Source organism: Oncorhynchus masou, chromosome 22, assembly GCF_036934945.1.
Source record: "Oncorhynchus masou masou isolate Uvic2021 chromosome 22, UVic_Omas_1.1, whole genome shotgun sequence".
Taxonomy (NCBI): domain Eukaryota; kingdom Metazoa; phylum Chordata; class Actinopteri; order Salmoniformes; family Salmonidae; genus Oncorhynchus; species Oncorhynchus masou.
The window spans coordinates 27113115-27125474 of NC_088233.1; the positions used below are offsets into that span (position 1 = coordinate 27113115).

Below are 12360 nucleotides of genomic sequence, written 5' to 3' on the forward strand. Positions count from 1 at the left end.
ATGCCATCCCATCTGGTTAGCGTTTAGTGGGACTATCATTTGTTTTTCAACAGGACAATGACCCAACACACCTCTAGGTTGTGTAAGGGCTATTTGACCTAGAAAGAGGGTGATGGGGTGCTGCATCAGATGACCTGGCCTCCACAATCACCCGACCTCAACCCAATTGAGATAATGAGTTGGACCGCGGAGTGATATCTTCACTATTATTCTACAATATATAAAATAGTAAAAATAAAGAAAAACCCTTGAATGAGTAGGTGTGTCCAAACTTGTGACTTGTACTGTGTGTTTGCTTCAATTTTAATGCGGGATGAAACACCAATTCTACTATTGTGGCTAATCGTTATTGTGGCTCAGTTTAGGGAGGTCTTTACTTGGAGACAAAATACATTCAATTCTTATCTCTAACCTATAACTTTGCTCCTACCTACTGGATGAAAATAATAAAACTGAAGTATTAGATTTGTTGTAGAGTGCTCTCAATCTAGTCTGTTGTTTCCCAATGCTTATATACATGTTTGTATTATTTAACCTTTATTTAAATAGGCAAGTCAGTTAAGAACAAATTCTTAATTACAATGACCCCCACCCCGGCAAGACCCTCCCCTCCTTAATTGAATATCTCAGTATGGAATACTATAATTTCATAAATATGGAATACTATGTTCATGTTGTATATGTTTTAATAGACTCTTTGCTTCAGTACTATCTGTGACCATATTTTGGCAGTCAGCCAAACTCTCAATGTGGTTCAACTAGCAGAACCAGCAAGTTACTCAGCTCTGGCAAACAAATATTTCCAGAGAAATGAAACTTAACAGGAAGACAACACCCTAAACTCTTGCCACTGTTCAGTCGGTTAGTCTGTGTATCAACATGGCAGAGGCAACTTTAGAAGATAAGGATTTGATTACCTGTTCAATCTGTCTGGACCTACTGAAGGATCCAGTGACTACTGCCTGTGGACACAGTTACTGTATGGGCTGTATTAATGACTGCTGGAATCAGGATGATCTGAAAGGTAACTACAGCTGTCCCTTGTGCATGGAAAGATTCACCCCAAAACCTGTCCTGAAGAAAAACATATTACTGGCTGAATTAGTGGAGAAACAGAAGAAGACAGGACTCAGATCTACTCCTCCTGCTCTCTGTTATACTGTACCTGGAGATGTGGAGTGTGACTTATGCACTGGGAGAAAACTCAAAGCAGTCAAGTCCTGTCTGGTGTGTCTTGCCTCTTACTGTAAGACTCACCTCCAGCCTCACTATGATTCCCCTGCCTTTAAGAAGCACAAAAAGAAGCTTGTCGAAGCCTCCACACAACTGCAGGAGAAGATCTTCCCTCATCATGACAATCTGCTGGATGATTACTGCTGTACTCATCAACAGTGTATCTTTCTGCTGTTTGTGATGGATGAACATAGAGGCCATGATACAGTTTCAGCAGAAAGGAGAAAGAAACAGGTACCAAACCACTTCTATGCAAGCTATTCCAAAACATACATTTAACACATTATTAATAAATGATGTCTTTCAAAACATACATTTAAAAAAGTTATAATGATTTCATCTGAGTTCCATGGTAATGAAGCACTGGGTAAAACTGTACCTAGTTAACACTCGGTGCCATCAAAGACAGACAGACAGACAGACAGACAGACAGACAGACAGACAGACAGACAGACAGACAGACAGACAGACAGACAGACAGACAGAGTTATTTTCAAGATAATGGTAGGAGTAGTTACAAAATCTTTATTCCCTAAAGATTCAGAGGAGACCCGGACATCGCTATGCAACCCAGGTCATGAGGCCACAACATTTTCAGTTCATGCAACTGACCATGAAGCCCACCTTCCAGGCTGCAGCACCTTGCATGTTTTCCACTCAGCACACGGCCGGTCAGAACATGGGCCTCTGCTTATTTATTAGTATTATTTTGTTTGTTTGGTTGTTTTTACTGTGAAGAGTTGAAATAGTAGAATACATAAGGCACCATTTTGAAATGTCGTAGTGTGCAGCAGTTTTCCTCGTTATGTCAGTCACTGTCAGACCTACGCAAGCTATTTACTAGGCCTACCTGTCAGAAATGTCCAGTTGATCAATTTAGTGACAGAGGCAGGACAAGCAGGGCCCGTGTGCAGAATATTTATCACAGTGGGGGCACAACCAAATCTCGCCAGGGGCCCCCAAGAAGCAGGCCAGTGGAACAGAAGCAAATGCTGGGCGAGCGCCTCTTCCCGCGCAACCAGAATATGCCCGCCAGCCTGACTGGAAAGATGGACATGTTGCAGGAGAGTCTCTCCTCGTCCAGTTGGATGAAGCCATGGCAGTGCTGCAGGTTTACCAGAGATTATGAACTACTCATCTGGTGTTCCAAATGTCTAATAAGCCACTGAATTGGGAACCTTGAATCTCACTTGACTAAGGAAAAGTTGGTCATTTGGTCATTTGTCAGCAAAAGGCAGTAGGATGACGTGTACCATTGCACAGACCACAGACCCTCTATCCAGATCATCTGTGAGTATACTGAGACCTATTTAGTGATCAAGAAATTGTGAGCTTTTGCTGGTGGGCCTTTTCTATATCCAGGGCAAGTTAAGGGTTGCGGTCGAAGTATGGTTTAAGACTGAATGTTAAATAGTTTGGACTGTTGTTCTCTCTTCTCTCTCCCTCCCTCTCCCCACCCCCCTCACGTAAACTATTAAAATGTAATATTATTTTAACAAACTCTACCATTTTATTCATTGTATATGACATGTCATTGTGTAAAATAAATACATGAAGTATTCTATGAATCATGTAAAGTGAATCAATCATCTGTGTTTACACTCAAGCTTTATTGGGAAAAATGGCATTCCGATCTTGCTCAGTAGGCTACATTCAAACTTTATATACCATTCTAACCTATAGACATACATATTAACCATACTACATCCGCTGTTGTAGAGTGTTGTTTTTTTAAACAAATACTCACAACAGTTGTGTACAGTATGTCAGACTGTCTCATAAATGCACAATATATAGAATTCTCTCTCTATGGCAAAATGCAGCCCCTCTAACAAGATGAGATCATCCAACTGAAGTTGTTATAGAGAGCAACCACCTAGTAGTCTTCCCAGTGTTCACTCTAGCTCTTCTTGCCACAGTCTACGATGTATGTGTTTGCTGGGACACAGTCCCTTCGTGAAAGGAGATGAGACTCACTTGTTGCAAGATGGCCGACCCCGGGGCAGGATCAGTGGTCAGCTCCACTCTCACTATCTGCATCCTCCCGAGAGAGAGAGAGATAGAGAGAGGCTTGTTCTAGCAATGAGAAATGGCTTTTGTTCTACCATTTGTGCTGCGAGATACACAGATATTATATTCACCCCAATCATCAGTCAATATTACACACCAAAAAAGCTATATGATCTCTCTCTCGCTCGCTCTCTGATGCTCTGATGCTTGTGGTGGCTTGCAGTGGCTCCTGAGTGGTGCAGCCTACGCTGGTATCACTGCAGTCCCTGGTTCAAATCCAGGCTGTGTCACATCTGGTTGCGATTGGGAGTCCCATAGGGTGATCCACAATTGGTTTGGCCAGCGTAGGCCGTCATTGTAATCAAGAATTTGTTCTTAACTGACTTGCCTAGTTAATCTTTAAAAAAGGTATTTGTCTTGAAGCAGACTTTCAATTCAAAATCTTGGCTCCCACTTTCTGGATGAAAATAAACTGAAGCTTAGATTTGTGACTGTTCTCTCAATCTATTGTCATGTTTCCATTTGCTTATCCCCAAGTACTCTAAAGCATGTGTAGTTTGCTATTGGAATCGCTTTATGGAAAACTAGGATTTCATTAGTCTCCTTCCATTCAGTACTAGATTCAGCCAACACCACACCCCCTGCTTGTGCAAAGCGCACACAGAACCAGGAAGTAACCCCCACTGCAGTACAAGCATTTCCAGAGAAATGAAAACAAGCAGGCAGATGACACCCTATGGAAGAATGGAATGGAATGGAAGAAAACTCAAAGCCATTAAATCTTGTCTGGTGTGTTTGCCTCTTACTGTGAGACTCGCCTCAAACTTCACAATGAATTCAACCCAGGAAAAAGACAAGTTGATTGATATCACTGGACAACTACAGTAGAAGATCTGCTCACTTCATGACAAACTGCTGGAGGTTTACTGCCGTACCGATCAGAAGTGTATCCTTCTGCTGTGTGTGATGGATGAACATAAAGGCCATGATACGGTCTCTGTTGCAGCAGAAAGGACTGAGAAACAGGTAAGGACCAAAACATTTCAATGCAAGTTTTTTCACACTTTCAAAATACATATTATATATAGGCCTATAATGGTTTAATCCTTCAGAGTCTGAATCCATGCTAATAAAGCACAAAGTAAAACGTTAACTAGTCAATACTCAGTGCCAACACACACACTCTTTACATTAACTGTGGAGATTTTTCTGCAGAAGCAGTTGGGAGAGAATCAGCAGAAATCCCAGCAGAGAATCCAGGAGAGAGAGAAGGAGATGCAGGAACTGAAATAGGCTGTGTGTTGGACCGTATGTACACTGCTCAAAAAAATGAAAGGAACACTAAATTAACACATCCGAGATCTGAATGAATTAAATATTCTTATTAAATACTTTTTTCTTTACATAGTTGAATGTGCTGACAACAAAATCACACAAAAATTATCAATGGAAATCAAATTTATCAACCCATGGAGGTCTGGATTTGGAGTCACACTCAAAATTAAAGTGGAAAACCACACTAAGGCTGTGTCACATCTGGTTGCGATTGGGAGTCCCATAGAGTGATCCACAATTGGTTTGGCCAGCGTAGGCCGTCATTGTAATCAATAATTTGTTCTTAACTGACTTGCCTAGTTAATCTTTAAAAAAGGTATTTGTCTTGAAGCAGACTTTCAATTCTAAATATTTGCTCCCACCAACTGGATGAAAATAAACTGAAGCTTAGATTTGTGACTGTGCTCTCAATCTATTGTCATGTTTCCATTTGCTTATCCCCAAGTGCTCTAAAGCATGTGTTAGTCAAAATGAGGCTCAGTAGTGTGTGTGGCCTCCACGTGCCTGTATGACCTCCCTACAACGCCTGGGCATGCTCCTGATGAGGTGGCGGATGGTCTGCTGAGGGATCTCCTTCCGGACCTGGACTAAAGCATCCGCCAACTCCTGGACAGTCTGTGGTGCAACATGGCGTTGGTGGATGGAGCGAGACATGATGTCCCTCAATTGGATTCAGGTCTGGGGAACGGGCGGGCCAGTCCATAGCATCAATGCCTTCCTCTTGCAGGTACTGCTGACACACTCCAGCCACATGAGGTCCAGCCACATGAGGTCTAGCATTGTCTTGCATTAGGAGGAACCCAGGGCCAACCGCACCAGCATATGGTCTCACATATGGTCTGAGGATCTCATCTCGGTACCTAATGGCAGTCAGGCTACCTCTAGCGAGCACATGGAGGGCTGTGCGGCCCCCAAAGGAATGCCACCCCACACCACGACTGACCCACCGCCAAACCGGTCATGCTGGATGATGTTGCAGGCAGCAGAACGTTCTCCACGGCGTCTCCAGACTCTGTCACATCAAATCAAATCAAATCAAATGTATTTATATAGCCCTTCGTACATCAGCTGATATCTCAAAGTGCTGTACAGAAACCCAGCCTAAAACCCCAAACAGCAAGCAATGCAGGTGTAGAAGCACGGTGGCTAGGAAAAACTCCCTAGAAAGGCCACAACCTAGGAAGAAACCTAGAGAGGAACCAGGCTATGTGGGGTGGCCAGTCCTCTTCTGGCTGTGCCTGGTGGAGATTATAACAGAACATGGCCAAGATGTTCAAATGTTCATAAATGACCAGTTGGAACTGGAGCAGTAGCACGGCCAGGTGGACTGGGGACAGCAAGGAGTCATCATGTCACGTAGTCCTGGGGCATGGTCCTAGGGCTCAGGTCCTCCGAGAGAGAGAAAGAAAGAGAGAAGGAGAGAATTAGAGAACGCACACTTAAATTCACACAGGACACCGAATAGGACAGGAGAAGTACTCCAGATATAACAAACTGATCCCAGCCCCCCGACACATAAACTACTGCAGCATAAATACTGGAGGCTGAGACAGGAGACACTGTGGCCCCATCCGAGGACACCCCCGGACAGGGCCAAACAGGAAGGATATAACCACACCCACTTTGCCAAAGCACAGCCCCCACACCACTAGAGGGATATCTTCAACCACCAACTTACCATCCTGAGACAAGGCTGAGTATAGCCCACAAAGATCTCCGCAATGGCACAACCCAAGGGGGGGCGCCAACCCAGACAGGATGACCACATCAGTGAATCAACCCACTCAGGTAACGCACCCCTTCCAGGGACGGCATGAGAGAGCCCCAGTAAGCCAGTGACTCAGCCCCTGTAATAGGGTTAGAGGCAGAGAATCCCAGTGGAAAGAGGGGAACCGGTCAGGCAGAGACAGCAAGGGCGGTTCGTTGCTCCAAAGCCTTTCCGTTCACCTTCCCACTCCAGGGCCAGACGACACTCAATCATATGACCCACTGAAGAGATGAGTCTTCAGAAAAGACTTAAAGGTTGAGACCGAGTTTGCGTCTCTGACATGGGTAGGCAGACTGTTCCATAAAAATGGAGCTCTATAGGAGAAAGCCCTGCCTCCAGCTGTTTGCTTAGAAATTCTAGGGACAATTAGGAGGCCTGCGTCTTGTGACCGTAGCGTACGTGTAGGTATGTACGGCAGGACCAAATCAGAGAGATAGGTAGGAGCAAGCCCATGTAATGCTTTGTAGATTAGCAGTAAAACCTTGAAATCAGCCCTTGCTTTGACAGGAAGCCAGTGTAGAGAGCCTTGCACTAGTGCTTTATCCGGGTAGCCGGAAAGTAGAGCATTGCAGTAGTCTAACCTAGAAGTGACAAAAGCATGGATTAATTTTTCTACATCATTTTTGGACAGAAAGTTTCTGATTTTTGCAATGTTACGAAGATGGAAAAAAGCTGTCTTTGAAATGGTCTTGATATGTTCTTCATAAGAGAGATCAGGGTCCAGAGTAACGCCGAGGTCCTTCACAGTTTTATTTGAAACGACTGTACAACCATTAAGATTAATTGTCAGATTCAACAGAAGATGTCTTTGTTTCTTGGGACCTAGAACAAGCATCTCTGTTTTGTCCGAGTTTAAAAGTATAAAGTATGCAGCCATCCACTTCCTTATGTCTGAAACACATGCTTCTAGCAAGGGCAATTTTGGGGCTTCACCATGCTTCATTGAAATGTACAGCTGTGTGTCATCCGCATAGCAGTGAAAGTTAACATTATGTTTTCGAATAACATCCCCAAGAGGTAAAATACAGTGACTTGCGAAAGTATTTGGCCGCCTTGAACTTTGCGACCTTTTGCCACATTTCAGGCTTCAAACATAAAGATATAAAACTCTATTTTTTGTGAAGAATCAACAACAAGTGGGACACAATCATGAAGTGGAACGACATTTATTGGATATTTCAAACTTTTTTAACAAATCAAAAACTGAAAATTTGGGCGTGCAAAATTATTCAGCCCCCTTAAGTTAATACTTTGTAGCGCTTGGGGTATGTCTCTATCAGTTTTGCACATCGAGAGACTGAAATTTTTTCCCATTCGTCCTTGCAAAACAGCTCGAGCTCAGTGAGGTTGGATGGAGAGCAATTGTGAACAGCAGTTTTCAGTTCTTTCCACAGATTCTCGATTGGATTCAGGTCTGGACTTTGACTTGGCCATTCTAACACCTGGATATGTTTATTTTTGAACCATTCCATTGTAGATTTTGCTTTATGTTTTGGATCGTTGTCTTGTTGGAAGACAAATCTCCGTCCCAGTCTCAGGTCTTTTGCAGACTCCATCAGGTTTTCTTCCAGAATGGTCCTGTATTTGGCTCCATCCATCTTCCCATCAATTTTAACCATCTTCCCTGTCCCTGCTGAAGAAAATCAGGCCCAAACCATGATGCTGCCACCACCATGTTTGACAGTGGGAATGAGGTGTTCAGGGTGATGAGCTGTGTTGCTTTTACGCCAAACATAACGTTTTGCATTGTTGCCAAAAAGTTCAATTTTGGTTTCATCTGACCAGAGCACCTTCTTCCACATGTTTGGTGTGTCTCCCAGGTGGCTTGTGGCAAACTTTAAACGACACTTTTTATGGATATCTTTAAGAAATGGCTTTCTTCTTGCCACTCTTCCATATAGGCCAGATTTGTGCAATATACGACTGATTGTTGTCCTATGGACAGAGTCCCCCACCTCAGCTGTAGATCTCTGCAGTTCATCCAGAGTGATCATGGGCCTCTTGGCTGCATCTCTGATCAGTCTTCTCCTTGTATGAGCTGAAAGTTTAGAGGGACGGCCAGGTCTTGGTAGATTTGCAGTGGTCTGATACTCTTTCCATTTCAATATTATCGCTTGCACAGTGCTCCTTGGGATGTTTAAAGCTTGGGAAATCTTTTTGTATCCAAATCCGGCTTTAAACTTCTTCACAACAGTATCTCGGACCTGCCTGGTGTGTTCCTTGTTCTTCATGATGCTCTCTGCGCTTTTAACGGACCTCTGAGACTATCACAGTGCAGGTGCATTTATACGGAGACTTGATTACACACAGGTGGATTGTATTTATCATCATTAGTCATTTAGGTCAACATTGGATCATTCAGAGATCCTCACTGAACTTCTGGAGAGAGTTTGCTGCACTGAAAGTAAAGGGGCTGAATAATTTTGCACGCCCAATTTTTCAGTTTTTGATTTGTTAAAAAAGTTTGAAATATCCAATAAATGTCGTTCCACTTCATGATTGTGTCCCACTTGTTGTTGATTCTTCACAAAAAAATACAGTTTTATATCTTTATGTTTGAAGCCTGAAATGTGGCAAAAGGTCGCAAAGTTCAAGGGGGCCGAATACTTTCGCAAGGCACTGTATATAGTGAAAACAATTGTGGTCCTAAAACGGAACCTTGAGGAACACCGAAAATTACAGTTGATTTGTCAGAGGACAAACCATTCACAGAGACAAACTGATATCTGTCACATGTGCTCAGTGTGAGCCTGCTTTCATCTGTGAAGTGCACAGGGCGCCAGTGGCGAATTTGCCAGTCTTGGTGTTGTTTAAGTGTTCCCTTTATTTTTTTGAGCAGTGTATTTACATTACATATAGTGTCTTCAGAAAGTATTCACACCCATTGTCTTTTTCTACATTTTGTTGTGTTACAGCCTGAATTTAAAATGGATTCAATTGAGATTTTGTGTCACTGGTCTACACACAATACCCCATAATGTCACAGCGGAATTATGTTTTTAGGAATGTTTACAAATTAATAAAAAATGAAAAGCTGAAATGTCTTGAGTCAGGAGCACCTTTGTCATGGCAAGCCTAAATAAGTTCGGGAGTAAAACTCTGCATTAAATGTCACAAAAGTTGCATGTGCGCAATAATAGTGTTTAACCAGATGTTTGACCTTTTCTCTTTACACCACGTAAGATCCCTCAGTCGAGCTGTGAATTTCAAACAGATTCAACCACAAAGGCTAGTGAGGTTTTCCAATGCCTCGCAGGAGCACCTTATTGGTAGATGGGTAAAAATAAAAAATAAAGCAGACATTTAATATCCTTTTGAGCATGGTGAAGTTATTAATTACACTTTGGATGGTGTATCAATACACCAAGTCACTACAAAGGTACAGGCATCCTTCTTAACTCATTTGCAGGAGAGAAAGGAAACTGCCCAGGAATTTCACCATGAGGCCAATGGTGATTTTAAAACAGTTACAGAGTTTAATGGCTGTGATAGGAGAGAACTGAGGATGGATTAACAACATTGTGGTTACTACACAATGAATAACCTAAATGACAGAGTGAAAAGAAGGAAGCCTGTACAGAATAAAAAAATATTCCAAAACACGCATCCTGTTTGCAATAAGGCATTTAAGAAAAACTGCAAAAAATGGGTCAAAGAAATTACCTTCATGTCCTGATTACAAAGAGTTATGTTTAGGGCAAATCCAACACAACACATCACTGAGTACTACTCTTCATATTTTCAAGCATGGTGGTGGCTGCATCCTGTTATGGGTATGCTTGTCATCTACAGAGTTTTATTTGGATAAAAATAAACGGAATAGAGCTAAGCACCGGCAAAATCCGAGAGGAAAACCTGGTTCAGTCTGCTTTTCAACAGACACTGAGAGACACGTAGTCCATTTCAGACAATTTTTTGGAACTCAGTGCAGTTCGCTTACTTATTTTGTGCAGTGTGAACACCCCAAAGGAACTCAAACCACTGAAAAGAGCCCCAGAAGCAAATCAAACTGAGATCATCTCTAGAGCTAGTCTAAGTCCGATTTGCTTAAATTCCTTGGTTTGGTTCCCTTTTTTAAGGCAATGTGAACACAAAGCTCCCCAGATTTGCTTGTCATTATTCCCGCACCACACAGTAGACTACTGCAAAAGCGTTTCACTTTCCATAACCCTCAAATTGGTTCCACAAAAGAAAGAAGATTATGATGTGCAGGTTTGCAGAAAAAATGTGCGCTGTTTTTAGATATTGATTAGAGATTATCAAGAATGGACCGAAATTCCAAAATACAGTGCATTCGGAAGGTATTCAGACCCCTTCACTTTTCCCAAATCTTGTTACATTCAAGCCTTATTCTAAAATTGATATTTTTTCCCCTTATCAATCTACACACAATACCCCATAATGACAAAGCAAAAATAGTTGTTTTGATTTTTTTTTGCAAAGAAAATAAAAATAGATATACATATTTACATAACTATTCAGACTCTTTGCTATGAGACTTGAAATTGAGCTCAGGTGCATCCTGTTTCCATTGATCATCTTTCAGATGTTTATACAACTTGATTGGACACACCTGTCTCTATAAGGTCACACAGTTGATAGTGCATGTCAGAGCAAAAACCAAGCCATGAGGTCCGTAGAGCTCCGAGACAGGATTGTGTCAAGGCACAGAATTTCTGCAGCATTGAAGATCCACAAGAACCCAGTGGCCTACGTCATTTGTAAAATATAAGAAGTTTGGAACCACCAAGATTCTTCCTAGAGTTGGCCGCCAGGCCAAACTGAGCATTTGGGGGAGAAGGGGCTTAAATAGGGAGGTGGTCACTCTGACAGAGCTCCAAAGTTCCTCTATGGAGGTGGGAGAACCTTCCAGAAAAACAATCATCTCTGCAGCACTCCACCAATCAGGCCATTATGGTAAAGTGGCCAGGCACCGCTCATCACCTGGCCAATACCATCCCTACGGTGAAGCATGGTGGGGACAGCATCATGCGGTGGGGATGTTTTTCAGCGACTGGGGACTCATCAGGATTGAGGGAAAGATGAACGGAGCAAAGTACAGAGAGATCCTTAATGAAAACCGGCTCCAGAGTGCTCAGGACCTCAGACTGGCGTGAAGGTTCACCTTCCAACAGGACAATGACCCTAAGCACACTGTTAAGACAACGCATCAGTGGCTTTGGAACATGTCTCTGAATGTCCTTGAGTGGCCCAGCCAGAGCGCTGACTTGAACCTGATCGAACATCTCTGGAGAGACCTGAAAATAGCTGTGCAGCGACGCTCCCCATCAAATCTGACAGAGCTTGAGAGAATCTGCAGAGAAGAATGGGAGAAACTCCCCAAATACAGGTGTGCCAGGCTTGTAGCATCATACCCGTGAATACGCTAGGCTGTAAACGCTGCCAAAGGTGCTTCAACAAAGTACTGAGTAAAGGGTCTGAATACTTTATGTAAATGTGACATTTCAAATTTTTTATTTGAAATGTCTAAACCTGTTTTTGCTTTGTCATTATGGGGTATTGTGGGTAGATTGATGAGGGGATGCAAAACAATGTAATCCATTTTGAAATAAGGCTGAAATGTAATAAAATGTGAAAATGGAAGGGGTCTGCATACTTTCCGAATGCACTGTATGTGTGGAGTTTAGTTCAGATTATTTGTTTGCAATATGTGATCTATAGGCTAAGAGATCTTCATAAACTGTTCATTTGATTGTGGGGTTTGAATAGTGTGAGAAGACAACATATTTGGTAAAGAATCACAACAGAGTACAAAATCAATTTTAGCTCTTATAGGGGAAATAGCCTACATTGGGTGTACAGTTTTCAATTACAGCATTATTTAGTCTGCTATTATTCTTCTGCTATTTATTTTGTTACCAATAGTATTTATAATAGTATCTTCTTCTTAAAATGATTTTGTCTCCCCTTTTTTTTACTAAATGGAATGGCTTGTCCAGCACTTTGTAAAAACCCAGAGTGCATTGAGTGAATATTGGAATAATATCTTAGTT

The 12360-nt window shown here is 42.3% G+C and overlaps 1 long non-coding RNA gene across 1 annotated transcript; it reads left to right on the top strand.

The window, feature by feature from the left end:
- Positions 1–819: 819 nt before the first annotated feature.
- On the top strand, positions 820–2810 carry LOC135509257 (uncharacterized). Its single transcript, XR_010450913.1, has 2 exons — positions 820–1467; positions 1772–2810. It is a non-coding gene; the product is annotated as an uncharacterized LOC135509257 (long non-coding RNA).
- The last annotated feature ends 9550 nt before the right edge of the window (positions 2811–12360 follow it).